The sequence below is a fragment of the Amblyraja radiata genome, chromosome 3 (assembly GCF_010909765.2).
Source record: "Amblyraja radiata isolate CabotCenter1 chromosome 3, sAmbRad1.1.pri, whole genome shotgun sequence".
NCBI classification, from domain to species: Eukaryota; Metazoa; Chordata; class Chondrichthyes; order Rajiformes; family Rajidae; genus Amblyraja; species Amblyraja radiata.
The window spans coordinates 34,874,868-34,898,308 of record NC_045958.1 but is presented as its reverse complement, the minus strand read 5'-3'; the positions used below and the strand labels follow the sequence as shown (position 1 = coordinate 34,898,308).

The 23,441-nt window shown below is 41.1% G+C and overlaps 1 protein-coding gene across 7 annotated transcripts in view; it reads left to right on the top strand.

Annotated features, from left to right (window-relative positions):
* Positions 1–23,441, top strand: part of prune2 (prune homolog 2 with BCH domain) — a 318,918-nt gene that overhangs the window by 201,988 nt on the left and 93,489 nt on the right. Inside the window, exon 1 of one of the 7 annotated variants that reach the window (XM_033017578.1) lies at positions 10,117–10,244. The exons of 5 other annotated variants lie outside the window; for them this stretch is intronic. The gene's annotated coding sequence lies outside the window, so the exon portion shown is untranslated. Of the gene's footprint in view, positions 1–10,116; positions 10,245–11,073; positions 11,186–23,441 lie in introns of those variants that run through there. One more of the 7 variants, XM_033017579.1, reaches the window with a different exon arrangement.

The following is a 23,441-nucleotide window of genomic DNA, read 5'->3' as shown; positions in this document are numbered from 1 at the left end:
CTCGTTTTCCCGGATGGCCCTGAGGTCATCCAGCTGCTTCTCCAGTGCCCCAACACGGTCCTTCAGGAGCTGAACCTGGACGCACTGTTGTAGCAGCCAGAGGCTTCATCCGTGTCCCTGGGCTCCCACGTCCTGCAAGCATCACACTGTCTCATCTTACCCGTCATGTGTTCACCGCGTCCCGTTCTCTCCAGCTTTTTGCATACGCTCCTCTCCTCAGCCTCCTCACCGAAGACTCTCGAGTCTTCCCTCACAAGGCCGCTCCCTCACTGCCGCTCCCCTGGAGCAGCCTTGCTTACATTGACTGATAAATTGCCTAATTTGCGAATTTACAAATCAAATTCTTCCGTTTTAAACTGTTTTTCCCCTCTGACTCACCTTTCCCATAGGTTTCAGCCAATAAGCTCTTCTTCCTGCTTCTCTTTGATTGCTGCTTCTCCAAGATCCACGTAAGAACTGGACTCTGAGATGCAACACCTGCACCACCTTCTCCTCCCTCACCACATTCGGAGATCTGAACAGCCCTCTAATGAAACAGAGGTTTTATTCTCACCTGATTTAGCTCATTCGGTGCTCTTGATGTTGCCTCCTCTACATTGGTGAACCCAAGAGTAGATCAGGCAATTGTTTTGCGGAGCCCTTGTGCTCTGTTCACAATGGTCATCTCGAGCTTTTGCTTGCAGGCCATTTTAATTCACGTCTCTACTCCCACAACATCCTGCTTGTCCTTAGCCATCTCAATTGCCTCAGAGGCCAATACATTTTGGAGGAACAATGTCTCATAATTTGCAAGAGTAGCTTACAACCTATGGTATGAATATCCAGCCTCTGTCCCAGCTCCCTAGAGACTGCAACAAATCAATAACATTTCCTGTTCTCTCTGTCCTGATGTACGTCCTTGACTCAAACCTTTTGCCTTCACAGATGCTGCTTTATCTACTGGGTTCACATAGCATTTTGTTCTGGATTCCAGCATCTGCATTCTTTTTTGTCGTCTGATCTGTCAGCATTTTGTGCACAATTTCCTGAAGATTTTTAATTGAAATTCAAAGTTTACAACATTATCTTTGATAATTTTGGTCAGATGTTATGAAGTTTAACTGTCTCTAAAAGGGTATCATGAGGTGAAAGAACAAGCATTCAAAATGAGAGCAGGAGTAGGTCAAATAACCTGTTGCATGAGATTTCCTTCAAAACAATTTAGCTGTAGAATTAAACTGCTTTTAATTAAAAATGATGAATGGAGAAGAAAATTATCTTGATCATATCTCTGCTGTTTTATGTCTAAATATGCTTTAATATCCATGATGTCTCTTTTAACTTGTTGTCATGGTACCATGCATCGGTGATTCACTTCGTCACTAATGAAGGAGTGAAAGGTTTATCATTGTTGTTCGGTCTGTTCACCATCAACACTGACAATCTGATTCAGCGAGAAATGAAACATGGTTGACTGTGAAATGACTGTGGAAGAAATTCCAATGCAAATAACTTGGCAGCTGTGCTAGTACAGATTTTATCTTGGGTGGATTGAAAGGGCGAAGTTAGTATCACACCCTATCGCTTCTCCCTTTTATTCCCCTGGGCCATTGGCAGCATTACAGCAAGATAACTAACTCCTAAGCATTTTCATTAAGAACAGTAGGGAAACAGTGAACAGTCTCCATTCACTGCCATTCCTAGCTGCTCTTAGAAAATAGTGTTGCATGGAGTGGATTGCTGGTACTTGCAAACGAGTTAAAAATCCACCTCAATTGGACCTAGTCCACTGCATAGGGGCAGTCGATATCGTTTTCTAAGGGACATTGATGAACTAAGTGTAGCGCTTCTTTGCGCTCTACATGAGCTGCGCCCCAGGTTCGTAAACTTTAATTCCCTTATAGGTGTTAGTTAACCCTTAATTTAAGTATTTATGCACTCTCTTAATTTGGACAATAGGGCACCTTTAATTTCAATATTAAATGGTATACCCTACTGTAGAAACAGTTAAAATATATCAACTGACAACTATGTTCCAATGAATTACCTTCACATTTATTCTATTAATTAAAATAAATGTCAGGTAAATACAAAATAAAATATCAATAACCAAAAATATGGTGTTTTACTGGTGTTTTCTCACACAGATATTCAAAAAAAAAAAACACTCAATAAATCAATATTTTATAGTACCTTTAAGCACTAATTACTATGTGGGCCCACACACTCACTCACACAAGCCGGCAACATTAAAAACAAAACAAGAATAACCCCACGTTGCAGGCCTAGTCGAAGCTGGAGAGCGTCGCGGCCAAATACAGTGGAAGCCGTCAAGTGCACAGTGCAGAAGCTCACAAGATGGCGGGGAGTTGGCTGACCAGAGAGGACCCCATGTGGCAAAAATCTTCCTTCTCCCTCGTTGTCTCCAGGGCTCAGCTAACCGCTGCTCTCGCTCTCCTCGTAATCACAAAGTCCACACAGCGACAGTCTTTAATCCACACCTCCGAGCTGAAGGGGTAGCAGTTAGCCTAGGCTTCTTCTGTCTTCTTCTGGACTTCTTCTCTCTCTCTCCTGGACTTCGATTACCCACAATTCCCAGCTCCCGCCCCCAAACCAATCACCACACAGGAAAAATGATCTAACTCATTAACAACAAATCAAATGCAGAACACATATTCACAGCAAAACTTATATAAATTTCTTAATAAGAAAAACTAATATGAAGTTACACAGGGCTACATAAGTATAGTTACTTGTACTGACTTTATTTATTGTCAAAGGTAGACAAAAGTGCTGGAGAAACTCAGCGGGTGCAGCAGCATCTATGGAGCTATATTTATTATTTATTGTCAAAATCTTTTTGATTCAAAATACTGACATTATTTATTGTCAAAATCTTTAACAAAAAAATCAACTTGTGAAATCTCAGTGTTGAGCTTTGAATTCACAAAGTTGTCTGTGTCTTTGCTGATTCCTAAAAACCACCCAACCCCTAAAATGAGGATAACCTTGTGATGCTTTGGACATGCTGTATAGGCTATATACTAAAAGTTTAATGTTGGAACAAGTTGGAACTGGGTAGTGGAACAGCTGGTACTAGCAGCTTTCCAACGCACACCTGACTAATCAAGTAGTCCCTTTATATGCAAAGTTTTCAATAAATCCACCTGTCACTGAGAGAAAATTAAAAAAGCCCAGTATATCTATGCAAAGTTTCTTTGGAAGGAGAAGTTTGTGGAATGGTGCAGCTTGTAAAGTTGTCCTTGCACCTCCAGTGACCCAACTTTAATCCTATGCTCTGCTGCTCTGAGTAGAATGAGGATAAAATGGGATTAGTGCAAATGGGTGCTTGATGAGGTCTGTTTCCATGGTGTATGACTCTGTGACTTAAAAATGTTGTCCGTCTGCATTGGCGTCATGTTACATGTTTGGGAATTTGCACTTGAATAAATAGGGTCACCACTCGAATGCAGGGCAGGGACTTGGAGGGAGGGATGAGAGGGACAGATTCCCTGACATAACGCTGGACATAAATTGTAGTGACAAATGGATAATGCCGCTGTTTTGCCGATATAACCAGCTCAATTCAATCTAGAGTGTAGCTTCCAGCTTGCCTGTTGTAAATTTCTTATTGGACGTTAATATCACACATGGTCACCAGAGGGAGATATTTGTTTGTGGTATCCAAGAATTTTAAGATCAGGGAATGTAAACTCGAGCAGTCTACTTCAAATTACAAAGTGTTGGAGTAACTCGGCATTTCAAAAGTTTCTAAGGTCTTTTATTGTCACATGTACCAATTAAGGTACAGTGATATGCGAATTACCATACAGTCATATGAAAAAAAAAGCAACAACACACACAACTGAATAATGGTTAACATAAACATCCACCACAGTGGATTCCCCACATTCCTCACTGTGATGGAAGGCAAAAAAGTCCAACCTTCTTCCTCATTATTCTCCCGCGGTCAGGGCAGTCGAACCATCCGTCGGGGCGATCGAAGCTCCCGCGTCGGGGCGGTGGGAGCTCCCGCGTCGGGGCGATCGAAGCTTCTGCGGCTTGGAATTCCCGGAGGTCCGTCTCTGACCAGAGACCGCGAGCTCCGTCATGTTAAGTCCGCACGCACCCACGGTTGGAGCTTCGAGGTCGATCCCTGGCAAAGGGATCACGGGCTTCACAATAATAAAGTCCCGTAGGTTCCCCGCGGTGGAGCTCTCAAAAATTGGTCTCCAGCAAAGGCCGCCAACTCCTCGCATCTCCATTGAGGGAAGCGATTAGAAAAAGATTAGAAAGTTTCCCCCAACCCCCAACCCCCATCTCCCACATAAAAACAAGCTAAAGCACACTAAAAACATACATTTAACACATACTATTAAAACACAAAGAAGGAAGGGACAGACAGACTGTTGGCGAGGCAGCCATTGCTGGTGCCACCCGATGGATTTGTAGAGGGAATGGACAGGGGACCATTTCTTCCTGAAATGTCATCTGTCCATTCCCTCCTCAGATGCTATCTGACCTGCTGAGTTCTTCCAGCACCTTGTGTTTTGCTCAAGATTCCAGAATCTACAATTTCCTTGTGCCTCCAGTTTACTTCAAATGATGGGTTCTAAAATTGTGTTATTACACTGAAATTCCATGTTTCATTTATATCATTTTTATTGAAATTGAGAAATGCTTTTGTTACATATGTAGTCAAGCACCTTGAGGTGAAACATAAAGAGAGAAGCTGCTTGTTCTGGTCATTTACTTCAGTTACAACTTCAGAAATGTCCCGAAGATAGACAAAAGCTGGAGTACCTCAGTGGGACAGGCAGCATCTCTCGAGAGAAGGAATGGGTGATGTTTCAGGTCGACAAAGCCTTGTAAAAGTGTTCCTTTTCAATATTTACTTTCTAAACGAGTTAGAATTACTTTCTAAATGAGTTTGACAATTAGGGGACAGTTTGATTTATTGTTAATTAAAAACTATGGAGGTGCTATCCATACGAGTATTTGACAGGACAGTCAGAAGATGAGGTTTCTGCTCAATATTCAGAGCTAGTCAACCCCGCAGTGAAAACCTCTTCTCCCGTTTCCAACACACCTCTACCTCCTGGACTGCTACTGCTGGGCTTCTACTCTCCCTCGACCTTTTCATCCCCAACTGCCGCCACAACATAGACCAACTCGATCTCCACTCCTCTCAACCACTCCTATCTCACCCCCTCCGAATACTCACCCTCCACACACTCAATAACAATTGCATTATAACCATCAGACCCACTGACTAGGGAGGTGCTGTTGTTGTCTGGCAAGCTGACCTCCACTATGCTCTACCAGTTCACGGACACTTCCTCATACTGATGCCTTGACCATGACCCCACTGACGAACACCAGACCATCAAGTCTCAAAACATCGCCGATCTTATGCCTCCCGTGTTCTCCCCTCCATCACCTCCAATCTATAGTTCCCCAACCCCGCATTGCTTGTTTCTACCTCCTTCCCAAATTCCACAAGCAGGACAGCCTTGGTCGCCCCATTGCTGCTATCAACTCCTGCCTCATTGAACCATCTCCAAATACTTTGTTTTTATCTTGTTGCCTTTGTCCAGTCCCTTTCAAACTACCTCTGAGGAACCTTGCAAGCTCTTCACCACTGCAATAACTTCCAATTCCTGGGTCCCCATTGCCTCATTATTGCCTCATGGATGTCCAGTCGTTTTAACACCTCCAATCCCCTCAAGAGTCGGGAATGTTCCAAAATGGAACAATGAAATTCTTTCTTGTAACAGCATGAGTACTCAATAGATTTGTAAACACAGTACTCAATACATAACACAACAAAAACACAAAAAAAACAAAGTTCAATAAATAAAAAAGACAATATAGTGCAAAAACAAAACAACGCCCAAAGTCCCATGACGCATTATCCATAATTCATCCAACAACGGTGGTGCTGTCAGCAAATTTAAAGATGGAGGCATCGGGGTTCTCCCATTCTTCCTTGAACAGAGACCCAATCAGTTCTCCTCGACTACACTGACCTCAGCCTGTTGGAATTTGTCCTTGCCCTTAACTTCTCTTTGTCTCCCATCACTTTTTTCGTCAGCCATGGTCACTCAAATGTATAAATATGGTATTTAGAAGCAAACATAAGGACAATGGATTTGAAGGTTAGCATACTCTAAATCTGTTTAATTGCTTAAATGCAACCTCATTAATCTGAAAACTAAGCAGGAAGTCCCCAGATTATGAAAGAGTTCATTTCCTGAGACTGTTTGTAACTCAATCTGTGTGCAAGTGGGAAATGAGCAAAAACAATGTAATTGGAGAGGATTGCAGAAAGAGCTGGGGCTGTAACTTGCAGCAAGGAAGATAGTTTTACTGTGCAATGTCAATTATCCCACTTCCAGTGATTCCTCAGGACAGTGTCTATACACCCCCCCCCCCTTCAGTTGCTTCGTCAGTGACCTCCCATAAGAAGGTCAGAAGTAGGAAGTTTGTTGCTCATTGTTCAACATTTCCGATAATAAAATAAAAACATAAAGTGTTGGGGATACTCAGCAGGTCAGGCAACACCTACGAAAAATGAATCAAGAAAGAATGATAATCTTTAAATAATACTGATAAATGGTTGTCACCTGTGACACTCACATCATTTCTCTCTCATCAAATGCAGCATAACTTGCTTACAAGCTTCAGTATATTCGTTTTTTATTTCAGGTTTCCAGTATCTACAGTTTTTTTTAACTTGATTCAGATAAAGAGGCAGCTCATGTCATCGTGCTGAAGGAGCTGCACAATATTTGGGCATGAACTGAAGGGGCAAAGTAACTTCTGCACCACATGTGTGCCTTCCATAATGAAGGTGTCAAAAATGTCTTTCCACATCTTTTATATGACATCCAAAAGGGCAGAGTCTTACCATCTATCTTGACATTCAGCAGCGTTACTTTTGTCAGTGCCTCCCACTCAATACCCTGGTGGTTACCCACTGAGCACTTTTACTGTTGTTGTCAGGAGCAGACGTCCCACAACAAATGACTTACAGCCTGTTTCTCTTGCCCTTCCCCATTCACACTGTAGAGGTCTGATAAAATATCCCATATTTGCCCAGATGAGTGCAGCTCCAGAAACACTTGAGGAACTCTACATTTTACAGGTTTAATCAATCCACTTAGAAGTTGCACCCTAGAAGTTCAGTTCTTCACTACTGGTGCCGGACGGGGGCTGAAATGTGTAACAGCTACAGGAGGCATCACAACAATTTGTCATAGTTATGAAGCAGTAACTGGGAAAACTCACAGCTTTTGCCACCTGCAAGGACAAAGGCTGTAGCTTCACTTCCCCTCCGGTCTTGCAAATACCAGCTGAGAAATGATTCAGCAAAAGTGGAAACATTTCCTTGAAAGATAAGAAACTGCAGAAACTGCTAAGTGTTTCCAACAGGAAAGAGAACAGAGATAATGTGTTAGGTTGAAAATTCTCAAATGTTTGTTGAGCAATGTTATGTGCAAAGCTGCAACTTGCACTCTCGTGCTCTTGTGCAATATTTCAGACAAACTGAAATTTATATTTCAGATACCCTGTCAATTTTCACCTTGAGGCTGACCTGGAGTGTGGCCTTACTCTCTGGAGAGCAGGGATATTACCCATATTTTCCATCTGGCCTGGGTGCAGTCCACTGATGTCTGTAATGCACCATGTGTGGATCTGGCATGTATGTTATCTACTGTAAGTGCTAGGATATGAGTTGATTGTGATTGTGCGTCACTAGGAGTAATGTCGTACTATCGACAGTTTTCGATGGCTTGTCATCTGCTGACTCGGCAGGTGGTATTTGTTGACATGAGAACAGCAAAGGATATGGTCATAGTGAACGTTTCAAGGTCATTTTATTGTCACATGTACCAATTAAGGTCCAGTGAAATTTGACTTCCCATACAGCTATACTAAGTGAAAAACAACAAGACACACAACCGCATAAAAGTTAACATAAACATCCATCACAGTGGATTCCACATTCAAAACTGTGCTGGAAGACAATAAACTTCAATCTTCCACTTGCTCTCCCACGGTCGGGGCAGTCAAATCATCCGCAGTCAGGGCGATCAAAGCCCCCTCGCAGCCGACGATCGAAGCCCCCATCGGGGTGATCGAAACTCCCGCGTCGAGGCAATTGAAACTCTCTCCGTGGCATGGAGCTCCGGAATCGCCCACTTCTTGCCAGAGACTGCGGGCTTCATGATGTTAAAGTCCACTGGCCCCGCGGCTGGAGCTTCGATCCTCGGCAAGGGATCGCAAGCTCCGCAATATTAAAGTCCCGCAGACTCCTGCGGCTTTGAGCGCCAGGTCGGTCTCCAGGAAAAGCCGCCAACTCCACCATGTTAGGCTGCAGTGGGGACGGAGATACGATACTGAAAATCGCATCTCTGTCGAGGCAAGAGATTGAAAATAAGTTCCCCCCTTCCCCCCTTCCCACTCCCCACATAAAACAAACCAAGGAACACTAAAACATACTTTTAACACATACTAAAATAAACAAAAAGAAGAAAGGACAGACAGACTGTTGGAGGGGCAGCCACTGCTGGTGACACCACCCAGTGTCAAATGGAAGAGGAAAGCAAGAGATGCATGTTTACATTACCTAAATCTGCTGGTAGAACAGTGTGGTGTGGGGTTAGATTTGAGGAGGGGTTTTTTTTTCCGAGAATATCAGTTATGATTAAAATCCTCTTCTGGCCACTTGTTCTGTGAATTCCTGAAAGAAAGGAAGGATTCACTGGTGACATTATCAGTTTGTTTGATTAAAGGTAGCATCATGTACTCCACCAGAGGAAATACTTGGGTGCCAGCCATAGTATTTCTGTACTTTTACCTAACGCATCATTAAGATTGTTTAGAAGATGAGAATAATTAAGTAAAGATCACAATTTTCTGTTTTAAAGAGAGTTCTATTCAAATATAGTTCGCCCTTGAAGCTTTTGACAACTATCAAAAAGAGTTTTAATGAAATAAAAAGGAACCACAGATGCTGGTTTATACCAAAGATAAACACAAAGTGCGGGAGTAACTCAGTGGGTCAGGCAGCATTTCTGGAGAAAATGGATGTGATATTTCGGGTTGGGACCCTTCTTCTGACCTTGGGTGAGCAGCGATGACCAGACCTGTTGGCATTGGCTTGTGTTTTCAATTGTCCATTGCAGTCACCTTGAATCCAGATATACCTGACACTGATGCAGATGATTTGACTGTTGGCCAACATCATCTTGGAGTGCCATTGGAATGTCGTCCAACAATGCACAATAACAGACCACGCCCTAACTTCGCTGGCTGACTAAGTCATGGGAACATTATTTCAGATATTATCAGTAAATAATTTAGAAATGTGATTTTTTTAAATAAATCAAATTAGTTGTTATGTATACAATATATAAATAATTAAATACTGCAAACTAAATTAGAATAATTGATAGAAGAATTTGCTTTCCTCTTTGATTTATTTGCAACCAAATGTGACAGGTTAGATTGTGCGCGGTTCAAGAGGTGATGCAGCCAACATTTATGTTGGTGAATCTCAATAAGATGGGGTACAGCCACTGTGCACCTCTTGAAGTAAAGCAATGGAGCAAACTGGGTTAACTGTTCTGAATTTGGCCAAAATAAAATCAGGATTCCTATTTTTAATTGCAAGCATGTGGAAGCCTGGGATGTGTGACTATTTACGTGGGTAAAGTAATCTTTAGCACCACCATTTACCAGCTAAATATGAGTAATCACCACTCCCCCCCCCCCCCCCCCCCCCCCCGCAATGAATTATATAAATTAAGACTGAAATAGATCAAGGCTATGTTTTCCTTCATTGAACAATTCTTTAACATCTATGAGTGTTTAGTATTTTGCACTAAAATTCTCTCCATTCAAAACTGCCCGTGCTGCAAGCAGCTATTCCACTTGGCTGATTTTTATTAGGTGCACAGCACTGTAGTTCACAAAGATAACATTTCATGAATATAAACCCTTGGGAGTGAAAATCAGTTGCCATTCCTTATAAATTCTTACTGCTCTAGTCCATCACTAAAATCCATGCTGCTGATATTCTCGTTGAAGAGCTATCATCAGAAAGCAGGTGATCATCTGTGTTTTGATGTGTCATCTGTCACGTGATCAGCAGTGAAATGGATGATCCGTTTTGGGAATGAACTGAACGTAGGGATGCTCAGGGTAAAGTGACGATTATTGTGTAATTTCAGTGAAGATATTGCCCACGTCTTGGAAAGGTAAGGGATTCAAGAGCTTATTTATTTTAAGTGGTATTTAAATAAATTAAGCTGAAGAAATCTATGCTCGCTTGCGATTGTTCACAAAGAGCTGGATATGGTAATCGGTGCTTGCTGCCTGAATGAATTTCAACTGCTTTTCCATTATTAAATATTTATTTTATACTTAAAAATTCAATGCTAATTCTTCCATTGTTCAAAATTACTTTATGTGCCAAATCATGCACCAGTGGTCGTATATTGAGGATTTCACATTTTTGATCAGGAACAGATGTTTGTGCTGTATTTGTGAAGTATTTTGGTAGCAGCCTTATGTGAGGGGCAGTAGTAGATTGAACAAAGCTGGGGGATAAAAAATGCATGGCACGAAGGATATCAAGAATAGAATTCCTGAAGAGAAATTCTCCTAATTTTTGTTGTTGATAAAGCCAGTAGAAGGTAATATATATAAGAAGGTATATATATATATATATATATATATATATATATACAACATGGAATTCAGAAATATGGCTAAATTTGATGTGTGTACATTTTTTTCAAATCCAATTCATTTTGTAAATAAAAGGATATGAAAGGCTGGGGTGAAAACAGGAAGGTATTGGATTTTTCTAATCATGCCTTGTGGAAACTATATGTTGAATAAGCTATGCAAAACAGGTCAGAGTGAGTGGAATTAGACAAACGTGTTAGTTAACTGCTCAGTGTGTGCTCTGTTGGTCAGACACCAGCTGCATGCCTCTATTGTGGGCCATTGTGCATTGCTGACGCCTCTAAATTTCCGTCATTCATTTATTCCAGAAAGCTGATTGGCCACAGATAGTTTATTTGGTGGATGGGGAGAGAAAATACTGTCTGACAGTGTCATGAATTTTTGCCTCTTGTTTCCTGTAATTTGAAGCTGTTCAATTCTAGGACAGGTTTGTTGCTGGAATAGAAAGGTACACAAATTAGAACATGAGAATTCAATATGAGTGTTGTCATGGGAAGTATATTTACACAATTAATAATGGCTTCTGGGGTAGATTTTGGAACTGCAGCTGTCGGAGAATAAGTACATTTATACCTTTTTTTAAATGGAATTATCTAAGCAATATCTTTTAATAACTGCTTTGTTCTTTATTGATTTTAAGGTAATACCTCAGTGTGGTTTATAGAAAAAGCATATCTATTGTTAATGTTTTCCAACAAAATTATGACATTTACATAGCAAATAAGGGAGAGAAATTGTATGCTGTGCACTTTTAATGTTCTTAGAGGATCATTATTTAACACTAATAATCTGAAGGCCATATGAATGATTGTGTATGTAAGATGATGTTTATGATGCCTAGTCTGTTGCCTTTTATCACTGTAGAATAAAATGCTATTTGTTTCTATTAATCTATGTGGTAGCATGCTAAGCACATTTTTTGTTGTTATGTGTAGAATCATACTGCATAGAAGCAGGGTCTTTGGCTCAACTTAGCCGTGCCAAAAAATGCCCCATCTAAGCTAGTCACATTTGCCCTACATTTAGCCCTTATCCTTTTAAATCGTTCCTATCAATGTACAAAGGTATTTAAAATGTTGTTATAGTACCTGCCCCAACTACTAACTCAAGCAGCAAAATGCAATATCTCACATTGTCTTAGAAACATAGAAAATAGGTGCAGGAGTAGGCCATTCAGCCCTTCGAGCCTGCACCGCCATTCAATACGATCATGGCTGATCATCCAACTCAATATCCTGTACCTGCCTTCTCGCCATACCCCCTGATCCCTTTAGCCACAAGGGCCACATCTAACTCCCTCTTAAATATAGCCAATGAACTGGCCTCAACTACATTCTGTGGCAGAGAATTCCAGAGATTCACCACTCTCTGTGTGAAAAATGTTTTTCACATCTCAGTCCTAAAAGATTTTCCCTTTATCCTTAAACTGTGACCCCTTGTTCTGGACTTCCCCAACATCGGGAACAATCTTCCTGCATCTAGCCTGTCCAACCCCTTAAGAATTTTGTAAGTTTCTATTAGATCCCCCCTCAATCTTCTAAATTCTAGCGAGTACAAGCCGAGTCTATCCAGTCTTTCTTCATATGAAAGTCCTGACATTCCAGGAATCAGTCTGGTGAACCTTCTCTGTACTCCCTCTATGGCAAGAATGTCCTTCCTCAGATTAGGAGACCAAAACTGGACGCAATACTCCAGGTGTGGTCTCACCAAGACCCTGTACAACTGCAGTAGAACCTCCCTGCTCCTATACTCATTTTTATTTTATCTTATTTAAACTCCATTAGCCGTTCCTCGGCCCATTTGTCGAACTGATCATGATCCCACTGTAACTCTTGATTGCCATCTTCACTACCTACGATACCACCAACCTTAGTGTCATCTGCAAACTTATTAATCATACCTTGTACATTCTCATCCAAATAGTTGATACAGATGACAAACAGCAATGTGCCCAGCACTGACTCCTGAAGTGCACTACAAGTCACAGACCTTGTCTGAAAAACAACCTTCCACAATCACCCTCTGCTTCCTACCAAGAGGCCAATGTGGTATCCAGTTATTATTGTAGGAAGGAGCTGCGGATGCTGGTTTAAACCGACGATAGACGATAGATAACTCAGGCAGCATCTCTGGATAGAGGAATGGGGGATGTTTTGGGATGAGACAATTCTTCAGACTGAGTCAGGGGAGAGGGAGATACAGAGATAAGGAAGTGAAAGGTATGAAAACGAGATGGGATGGAGATCAAGCAAAATGTAGAATAGATCATTGTCAGCTTGGAGATGGTACCAACAATGCAAACAGAGATAAAATGTAAACAAGGACAGTCAGACTAGTTGGAGAACTGGGAAGGGGGGAGGGATGGCGAGAGAGGGAGGGCAAGGGTTACTTGAAGTTAGAGGTCAATATTTATACCGCTGGCGTGTAAGCCGCCCGAGCAAAATATGAGGTCTTGTTCCTCCAATTTGCACTGATTCTCGCTCTGACATTGGAGGAGGCCCAGGACAGAAAAGCAACTGGGAGATCAGGTAGGTTTAGGTGGACTGAGTGGAGGGGTTCAGCGAAACGAACGCCGAACCTGCACTTGGTCTCGCCGATAAATAGAAGTCCACACCTGAAACAGCGGATACAGTAGATGAGGTTGGAGGATATACAAGTGAACCTCTGGTTCACCTGAAAAGACTGTCGGCGTCCTTGGACACAGTCGAGAGGGGAGGTATAGGGGCAGGTGTTGCAGGGGTGGGGGTGGTTTGGGTGGGAAGAGACAAGTTAACCAGAGAGTTCCGGAGGGAACGGTCACTGCAGAAAGCTGAAAGGGGTGGAGATGGGAAGATGTGGCTAGTGGTGGGATCCCGTTGGAGGTGGCGAAAATGCCGAAGGATTATGTGCTGTATGCGACGGCCTATGGGGTGAAAGGTGAGGACTAGGGGGACTCTGTCCCTGTTGCGATTGAGGGAGTGGGGGAGCAAGAGCGGAGCTGTGGGATATCGAGGAGATCCCAGTGAAGGCCTCATCTATGACGGAAGAGGGGAACCCCCATTCCATCTCCGATATCCTGGTATGGAACACCTCATCTTGGGCACAAACGGAGGAATTGTGATTAGGGAATAGAGTCTCTTTAGGAAGCAGGGTGGGAAGAAGTGTGGTCTAGATAGCTATGGGAGTCAGTGGGTTTATAATAAATGTCAGTCGATAGTCTATCTCCTATGATGGAGACGGCGAGAAAGAAATGGGTTGATTAGGGATTGTCAGCATGGCTTTGTGCATGGGAGATCAGGTCTCATGAAGTAGATCGTGTTTTTTCAAGAAGTAACCATGAAGGCTGATGTGGGCAGGGCCGTAGACTTAGTCTATATGAACTTTGGCAATATCTTTGGTAAGATTCCACTTGTCAAGCTGCTCTGGAAGGTTAAATTGCATTGGGACACGGGGAGGGACAGCTATCTAGTATTGCCCTTTAATCTCTGACATTTCCACCCTGGGGAAGAGGGTTCTGATTGTCTCCACTATGCCACTCGTAATGTTTTATACTTTGATCAGGTCTCCTCATGTCCAACTCACCAGAGAAAGCAATCCAATTCATCCAACCTCTCCCTATAGCTAGTGCTCTTAAATCCAGGCAGTGTTCAAGTAAACCTCTTCTGCACCCTCAAGTTTCCATATCCTTGCTGGAATGGGGTGACCCGAACTGTACAGACTCGCTGGCAGATTACTCAAGGAAATCCAAGGTGATCTGTACTACCCCACTGAATTGTGTGTGGCAGCCAGCAGCTCAACATTGCTGTCATAAGTGGATCTGAATTTTTTAATGGAAAACCAGAGCACAGTTTAGCTTACTTTTGTTTATTATTGTCACATGTACCGAAGTACAGTATATTTTCAGACTTTTCCTGATAGCTGCTGTATTGGTGACATCTGAGCAGATAAAGTACCCATTTCTTGGAAGGATTAATAGACCCAGGACACATAGTGGAGGATATACTAGTCCATTCCTGGTAGATCTACCCGTTTTCCTATAAGCAAGCACATGGACACTTCCTGGCAGGAAGCAATTGAGAGTACACAGAGCATGCTCTCTTTCATGCAATGGTTGAAATCCAAGTGCACAAAAGCAAAAAGGACAGGTTGAAATCAATAGTCACTTTCAGATAAATATTTTTTAGCTCTGTGACAGTTAATGCAATGAAGATCTATTTTAAAACTGTTATCACTTTAAAACATTATCACTGATGTATTTTGACAAAAAACATTGGAATTATTAACTGTTACTGTGCAATCTTAGTTGCAGACAAAATCTTAAATATATTCTCTATTTTCAACTTCAGCCATTTTAAATAATGTATTATTATTAAAAATTGAAGACAGAGATTCAACAAATTATTAAATATCTGTCTCATGATATTCCAACAGTAATTTCTAGGCTTAAAAAATCATAGTTGTGGAGGAAAGTATGTGCTGTTCTTTGGATTTTTCCAGAATATGCATTTGCACTATTCCAAAAATCCTCTTTAGTCAGAATTAACACTTTACCATACATAATATTGTCTGCTCTCTCTGAAATTCAGTAGATTTCATTTCAGAACTGGCATGGAAATAATAATCAGACAGCACATACTGTGATTAAAAGCAAGAGGAGAATAACAAGTAGTAGAACATCTGTTTGCATTTTAAGAATGTAATTATTTTAATTGATCAAGTCTAAGTTCTAATAATAAAGAAAGAACCAAGGAATGTAGTTCTAAACATTATTTTATTATTTATCTTATATAATTTCATAATGTTATTTATATTATTTATGACATAATTTAGCAAGCGCTTTAGGGAACATTATGCTACAAAATTAGCATAAATTAAAGTTTTTTTTGTTTTGATTGACAGAATTAGAGTCCTATTCCATTATATATTTTAACTAGAGGTCAAAGATTAGGACCACAACCAGAAAACCACCATCCTCATAAACTTGAGATCCTCACCTTTCACCCTACCAGTTTCAGCTTCCAACACATCATTCTTTGACATTTCCATCACCCGCAATGTGATCCCACCACAGTCACATCATCCCATTCCCACTCCAGTCTCCACAGAGACCGCTCCCTCCGCAACTCCTTGGTTTACTCATACCTTCCTACCTAAAACACTCCCTCTCGAGGTACTCCCTGCAACCACAGGAGATGTAACACATACCTCCTCCCTCACATTCACCCAGATATCCCAGCAGTCCTATCCAGTGAGAGAGAGGTTCAGATGCACCTCCTCTAACTTCATCTATTGCATTTGGTTTTCCCTATGTGGTCACCATTACATTGGCAAGACCAAGCATACAATAGGCGAGCATTTCTCTGAACATTGGTGCTCAGTCCGCCAAGGCTTGCTGGATCTCCCAGTTACCAAACCATTTCAACACCCTTTCCCACCCCAATGCTGATCTTTCTATCCGATGCCTTCTCCATTGCCAGAGTGGCGCCACATGCAAACTGGAGGAACGGCACCTCATGTTCCACCTGCGTAGCATACACCCTAATGGTATGAATAGTGCATTCTCCAATTTTAGGTAACTAACCTAAAACCTTGCATTACCCCCTCACCTCTATCTACCTACCACTCAACCAAGTAGACACCAATCCAAACCATCACCAATCTACGTTTTCCAGAAACAGCTGAGTTGCACCAGCACTTTGTGTCCCCTTGTTATAATCCAGCATCTGCCATTCCTTGTATCTCCATTCATTAAAAAAAATTGAGTGTGTTATTTTTAATGATTTCTGACATTTAATAGATACTAAGAGAATGCAAATTGATGCCAAGAGCATGGATGGCTTTGAAATTTAAAGACAATCCTGTTTAATTTGTTAAAAATTGCTAAGGATTGGAATGGGCCTTGGTATATTACAGATTTATTTTCTATTTATATCATCTGAGAATGTAAGAATGATGAGTGATTCTAACCTCCTGTTACAGTCGTAAGTGTGATAACTAGTCTCCACCTTGCTGATTAAATTCCGGTTGTGAAGGCAGCTTGAGATACATGACAGTTAATGTGAGAAAAGAAATGTGAGAGTGATAATTTACTAGCAGGGAAAGAAACGCAGAAGTATTGGATTCTAGAAATAGGAATATTGAAGGACCCTGAAACCAATATTTTAATTAAATATTTTCTTTAGTAGTAATATTAAATTAAATAAAAATATACCAAGTTAGTGCAAAAGGATTGCAATGTTTGCTCACATTATGGCCAAAAATTCAATTTGCAATATTAAAGGTGCTGTGTAACCGTGTATATTTTAAAATAAATGTTTCAACTTTTATTTTGAGCACATTATTAAAATAGTTTTCAAATTAAAATTGTGGGCATGGAAAAAACATCTATATATGTATGTTTGAACTCTTGTCACAGATAGCTTTTCCAGAGCTTTTGATTTTAATCAGTAAATGTGAGATGTTTACACTTTAAATGTAAAAATAGCTTGTATTCAAATGAGGGAAACATTGAGCATCACTCAGCTGGACTAAGTTTCATATTGCATATTAATGTACTGGTTAGGGCTCACTTTTTTAACAATGTGTTCTGTGTTTGGATGCTTTCATTTGATACTTTTGGGCTAAGTGTTCCGTGGTGCATTCCTATTGATGGCTCTTTGTCCTGTGTGACTGCAGAATTAGTACCAGCAGGGAATCACAGCACCATGAGCAGAGTTGTATTAAAACATTTGCAGTGCAGAGGTCTTTGGCTAAAAATATATTAGTCGCAGCAAAATGTTCGAATCAATTGAGTATTACTCAGGTAATAATAGATTTAAACACCAGCTGTGACAATAGTTGTCTTCCTTTATGTGTCATGTCTAAATATTCTTTAAACTATGTTTACAGAAGTATGTAATCATATATTAATTTACATCATAACACCTTTTAGAATATAATTTTACATGGTTACATGTAAGAATATAGATATATATACAGAATATATATATATATAATATAGATAATGTTCATTTTGTATGGTATTGGTAGTTCGGCTTATGTTCTTACATGTGAAATAAACCATACTGCTGTGGCAATTTCAGGAATATTTCCTAGTATTTTCAGAGGCTCCTTTTTATATTTAACTCAATGACTTTAATATCACTATTTTTTTGTCTGGTTCTTTAAATGTTCATTATTAGCGGAAGTAAAATCTTAACTAATAAAGGCTATTGCCTAATTGTAATTTTTCACCTCTCAAAATGTTCACATGCACTTGCCAAGTAATGATCAAGTCCTCAAAATGAAGGTGGAATGCATGAAGAACAGTGAATTATAAAGACTCTTGGTGTCTGGTAAATCTACTGGCAGAAATTAACATTATTATGTCTATGACCATATTAACTGGGTGCGCTTGTCATATATTACCTTTATCTTTGCCTAACTTCACAATAGGTCTAAAAATGCAATAGTTTAGGGTGCTTTGCTAACATTGATCAAGTCGGATCTACTTCTGTTGATTTTCTAGTACTCACTGCTATTAACTTGAATTGGAGAGTAAGTTTCTGTCATCCATACTACACCAGCACTATCATTGATGATATCTTTACATTTAAAATGGATTGTAGATTAACAAAAACTAATATTTGTAACGCTTTCTTAAATGTTGGGATTCCTTGGACCCATGCCACAGGTATAAAGATCAAATTCTTGAAAAGTTGAAAGCTGGACTAGGGTTGGGACCCAAGTGCTGTCTTCCCATTCCCTCCACAGATACTGCCTGCCCAGCTCTGTGTGTTATGCACAAGATTCCAACATTTGCAGTTTCTTGCTGCCAGGTTTGAAATGCAGACAGCTTGGCCCCTTTGATACTCATGTCCCATAGATTTCCTTGTGAAATGACTGTAGTGTCTTGGCAACCCATTATTGTTGTCACTCTAATTCAGTGGTTAAGTATAATGCATCATGGTTGATTTCCTGTGATATTATTGCCAAATAATTAAGAAGGTTTTAATTAAACTTAACAAGTTACAAGTTGAATTCTTCATGAAATGTCCACAGGTCTTTTTAAAGGAAAGTAACACTGAGAATAACACTGAAACCGACAAGGCTAAAGAATGAATACAGCTTTAGATCGTTATTTCAGATATTAGTGAAGGAAAGTAGTATGATGTTAAATTCTGCTGCAATCTCAACCAAGAATTTTGCAAAGTTACCTATTAGATGGAGGTACAATCTTAATCCCAAACCAATTTACAATGTACACATGGTATTTTGGCTAATTTCAATACCAGATCTGTGTACATTGCGTTTACAGGCCCGTTGTGCTGTTGCAAGTAAAACATTTGTTAATATTAAACTGTTGACATTTCATAATTGTGCCACCCTGTAAGGTGATGTATCAGGAAGTGAGCATAATTACTGCCATAATTTTGTACTAATCTCTTTTCTTCTAGTTTTGATGAAAAATTATTGACATGTTTAACTCTCCACAGTTGCTTTTGAACTTGAGGAATTCTTTCAAGCATTTTCAATTCATCTTTTTCCTTAGTCCATGTTTTCATTTTTTTTTTAAATATAAACTTTCTTTGTCCCAAACAAGAATTAGAAATTCTGCATCAAATTTAGTTTTACGTTCAAATGAAATAGGATAGAATTATTTGAATCATGACATGAAATAATTTGTGCTTCATTTGTATGTTGCAATCATGGAGAAAATTGGCTCCAGCCGGGATGATTTTAAAAGTCAATAAAATGTATTGCTGTTGCATAAAATTATAACTTTAATTTAATGAGCTAACCTGTAAATTAATATAACCTACATAAATTTGGCATAAAAACAAATTTGTCTTCTATTACTATTGCAATGTTTTATCAATCACTCATTTTAATTAGATCTGGGAATTAATCTTGTAAATTACAAAAGATTGTAATTACAGTCACCGTGGAGCAGCGGTAGAGATACTGCCTTACAGCGAATGCAGCGCCGGAGACCTGGGTTCGATCCCGATTACGGGTGCTATCTGCAGGGAGTTTGTACGTTCTCCCTGCGACCTGCCTAGGTTTTCTCCGAGATCTTCGGTTTCATCCCACATTCCAAAGACGTACAGGTTTGTAGGTTAATTGGATTGGTAAATGTAAAAATTGTCCCCAGTGGGTGTAGGGTAGTGCTAATGTGCGGGGATCGCTGGACGGCGCGGACCCGGTGGGCCGAAGGGCCTGTTTCTGTGCTGTATCTCTAAACTAAACTAAAACTGAAACTAAATTAGAATACTCAATAGTATTATCGTGGGAATTAAAATCTCTATAAGAGACTTCTTTCTACCAAGATACTTTTTAGGAGTTTTGCAAGGGTGTGGAAGGTAACACTTTTGTCTCTACGTCAGTGAGCTGAGTACTATAACCTTAGGGTGTTGCCTCAGTGCAGTGCTGAGGAAACCTATGGATCTCAGATGTACTAGCTGTTACTGTATATTGTTACAATTGAAATTGGGTTGTAACGTGATGAAACCTACCACAACTGCAAAGGAGAAGTTAGGATAACGGATGGCAACCAAGTCTTTGGACAAGATGACAAAGTCCATAACTACAACCTCCACGACACAATGGAGAAAACCAGAAGGGTTGGTATAAAATTGAATGCTGAGAAGTGCATCATTAAAGTTTCAGAATGTCAATTCTTTGGTTTGAACTACAGATGGAGTAAAACCAAGTGAGGATATGGTGAGGGTTATCAGTGAAATGAAGGCACCAACTGACAAGAAAGAGCTCCAAACATTTCTAGGACTAATACAATACATGAGCTCCTTCATCCCCAAACTTGCAGGCCACACAGTCAACCTAATAGAGATGTTAAAAGAGGATGGTGATTTCCAATGGACGACCTCCCATGACCAAGATTTCAACAGACGGAAACAATTGATTGCAAGTGAGACAACACTGCACTACTACAATATAAGAAAGCCTGTCACTCTACAGGTAGACGCATCTCAGAAGGGAGTAGGTGCTTCTCTACTTCAAGATGGTAGACTAATTGATTTTGCTTTGAAAACTCTTAACACCAGTCGAAACAAGATAAGCCAATATCGAAAGAGAATTCCTGGCTGTGGTCTACGATGTGAAAAGTTTCACACCTATTTGTATGGACGGAAATTCGAAATTGAGACTGACCATCATCCGCTGGAACAGATAAACACAACAAATCTATGTTCAGCACCAGCCAGACTTCAAAGACTCCTTTTGAGGCATCAGAGGTACAAACCGGGAAAGGAAATGATGGTTGCTGACATTTTATCTTGCCTCTCACCATACGAGAAGAACAAGATATATGATCTTGATGCCAAAATCCATTTATATCAACGACCCTTTCAACCATTGACCTGTTGATATAAATGGGGCTGTGGGTCCCCCTCCTACTCCTTCCAAAGTCCACAATCAGTTCCTTGGTTTTGCTGGTGTTGAGGGCCAGGTTATTGCGCTGGCACCATATGGACAGTTGCTCGATCTCTCTTCTGTACTCTGACTCATCCCCATCAGTGATACGCCCCACAATAGTGGTGTCGTCAGCGAACTTGATGATGGAGTTCGCACTGTGACTGGCTTCGCAGTCATGAGTATAGAATGAGTACAGCAGGGGGCTGAGCACGCAGCCTTGAGGTGCTCCCGTGCTGATTGTTATCGAGGCTGACATATTTCCACCAATAAGAACAGACTGTGGTCTGTGGTCTGTGAATGAGGAAGTCGCGGATCCAGTTGCAGAGGGATGCGCAGAGACCCAGTTCTGCAAGTTTGGTAACCAGCTTGGAGGGGATGATTGTGTTAAATGCCGAGCTGTAATCGATGAATAACAGCCTGACATATGAGTTTTTGTTGTCCAAGTGGTTCAGAGCGGAGTGGAGGGCCTGCGAGATCGCATCCACCGTTGATCTGTTGTGGCGGTAAGCGAACTGCAGTGGGTCCAGGTTTTTGTCGAGGTAGGAGTTGATTTGCTCCATGATCAACCTCTCAAAGCACTTCATCACCACCGGCGTTAGTGCCACTGGTCGATAGTCAATTTAATACAGAGAAGTGTGAGGTGTTGCATTTTGGGATGTCGAACAAGGGAAGGACCTACACAGTAAATGGTAGGCCTCTGGGTAGTGTTGTAGAGCAGAGAGATCCAGGAGTACAGGTGCATGGTTCCTTGAAGGTCGAGTCGCAGGTAGCTAAGGTAGTCAAAAAGGCTCTTGGCACATTGACCTTCATCAGTCATAGTTTTGAGTATAGAAGTTGTGAGGTCAAGTTGCAGTTGTATAAGACGTTGGTGAGTGCATTTAGAATATTGTGTTCAGTTCTGGGCACCATGTTATAGGAAAGATATAGTCAATCTAGAAAGGGTTCAGAAAAGATTTACGAGGATGTTGCCAGGACAAGAGGGTGTGAGCTATTGAGAGACGTTGAGTAGGATGGGTCTCTATTTCATGGAGCGCAGGAGGATGAGGGGTGATCTTATAGAGGTGTACAAAATCATGAGAGGAATAGATCAGGTAGATGCACAGTCACTTGCCCAGAATTGGGCAATCGAGGATCAGAGGACATAGGTCCAATGTGAAGGGGAAAAGATTTAATAACTTTTTCACAAAAAGGGTGGTGGGTGTATAGAACAAGCTGCCAGAGGAGGTAGGTGAGGCTGGGACTATCCCATTGTTTAAGAAACAGTTAGACAGGTAAATGGATAGGACAGGTTTGGAGGGATATGGACCAAGCGCAGGCAAGTGGGACTAGTGTAGCAGGGACCTTGTTGGCCGGTGTGGGCAGGTTTGGCTGAAATGCCTATTTCCACATTGTATCACTCTATGACTCTATTTCTGGCATACAGCACATCCAGCCATCATATTTATGTAAGGTTTTGTGTTGCCTCAAAGTCTATCTTCACGATAAAGAACGGAGACAGCACTTTGTGTCTTAGTTCTCTTTTAATGTTGCAGCTATTAAAATGGCTTCTCACAGGCCTCTCATTCTGCAACTGTTTGCGCTATTTAAATTGCATGACTTAACTGCGTCATGCACTTAATTTGCATGTTAAAACCCAGTTTCAATTGCAACAATATAACACTACCTTTTGGATTGAATTGTTGAACTAAAGGGCCTGTCCCACTTAGGTGACTTTTTGGGGCGACTGCAGGAGTCTCTGCGGTCGCTACATGGTCTCCACATGTTCGCGGGTAGTTGCCGGAGATTCGCCTTAATGATCGTGAGGAGTTCCCGCATTCTGGGAACTAGTCGCGGCCTCATCATGGTCGGCGAGAATTTTTCAACATGAAGCCGCCATGGAGGGTAGCGAGAATTCTCGTGCCGTAGGTGGGTTGCCAGGAGGTCATAGTGGGTTGCCAGGAGGTCATAGGTTTTTGTAGGTTGTAGCCGGTGCTGACTGGTGAATTTCATTGGCTTATTGAGGAAAAAAAGGGAAGCAGTAGTTTCAGAACTGGTAATGTTAATGTCCGCCGAGCTTCACAGCCGTGTATCTCTGGCTTCTTAAAAGTTGTCTCCCCTCTCCCCCCCATCATTTAAAGGACTTCCCGTACACTGTGCTTTAGCCATCTTAATTACAGCGCCAACCTTCCTGTTCATCGCGGTGTGCGTCTGTATCACCTTGGCTTTGCATCATGTGAATTTCACTCAGACAGCTCTTCCCCCGCTTGCCCTGTCCCCCGCTAATTTCACTAATTTCCAGTGAACCTGGTCCCTTGTTGCACCATTGTGAGCTT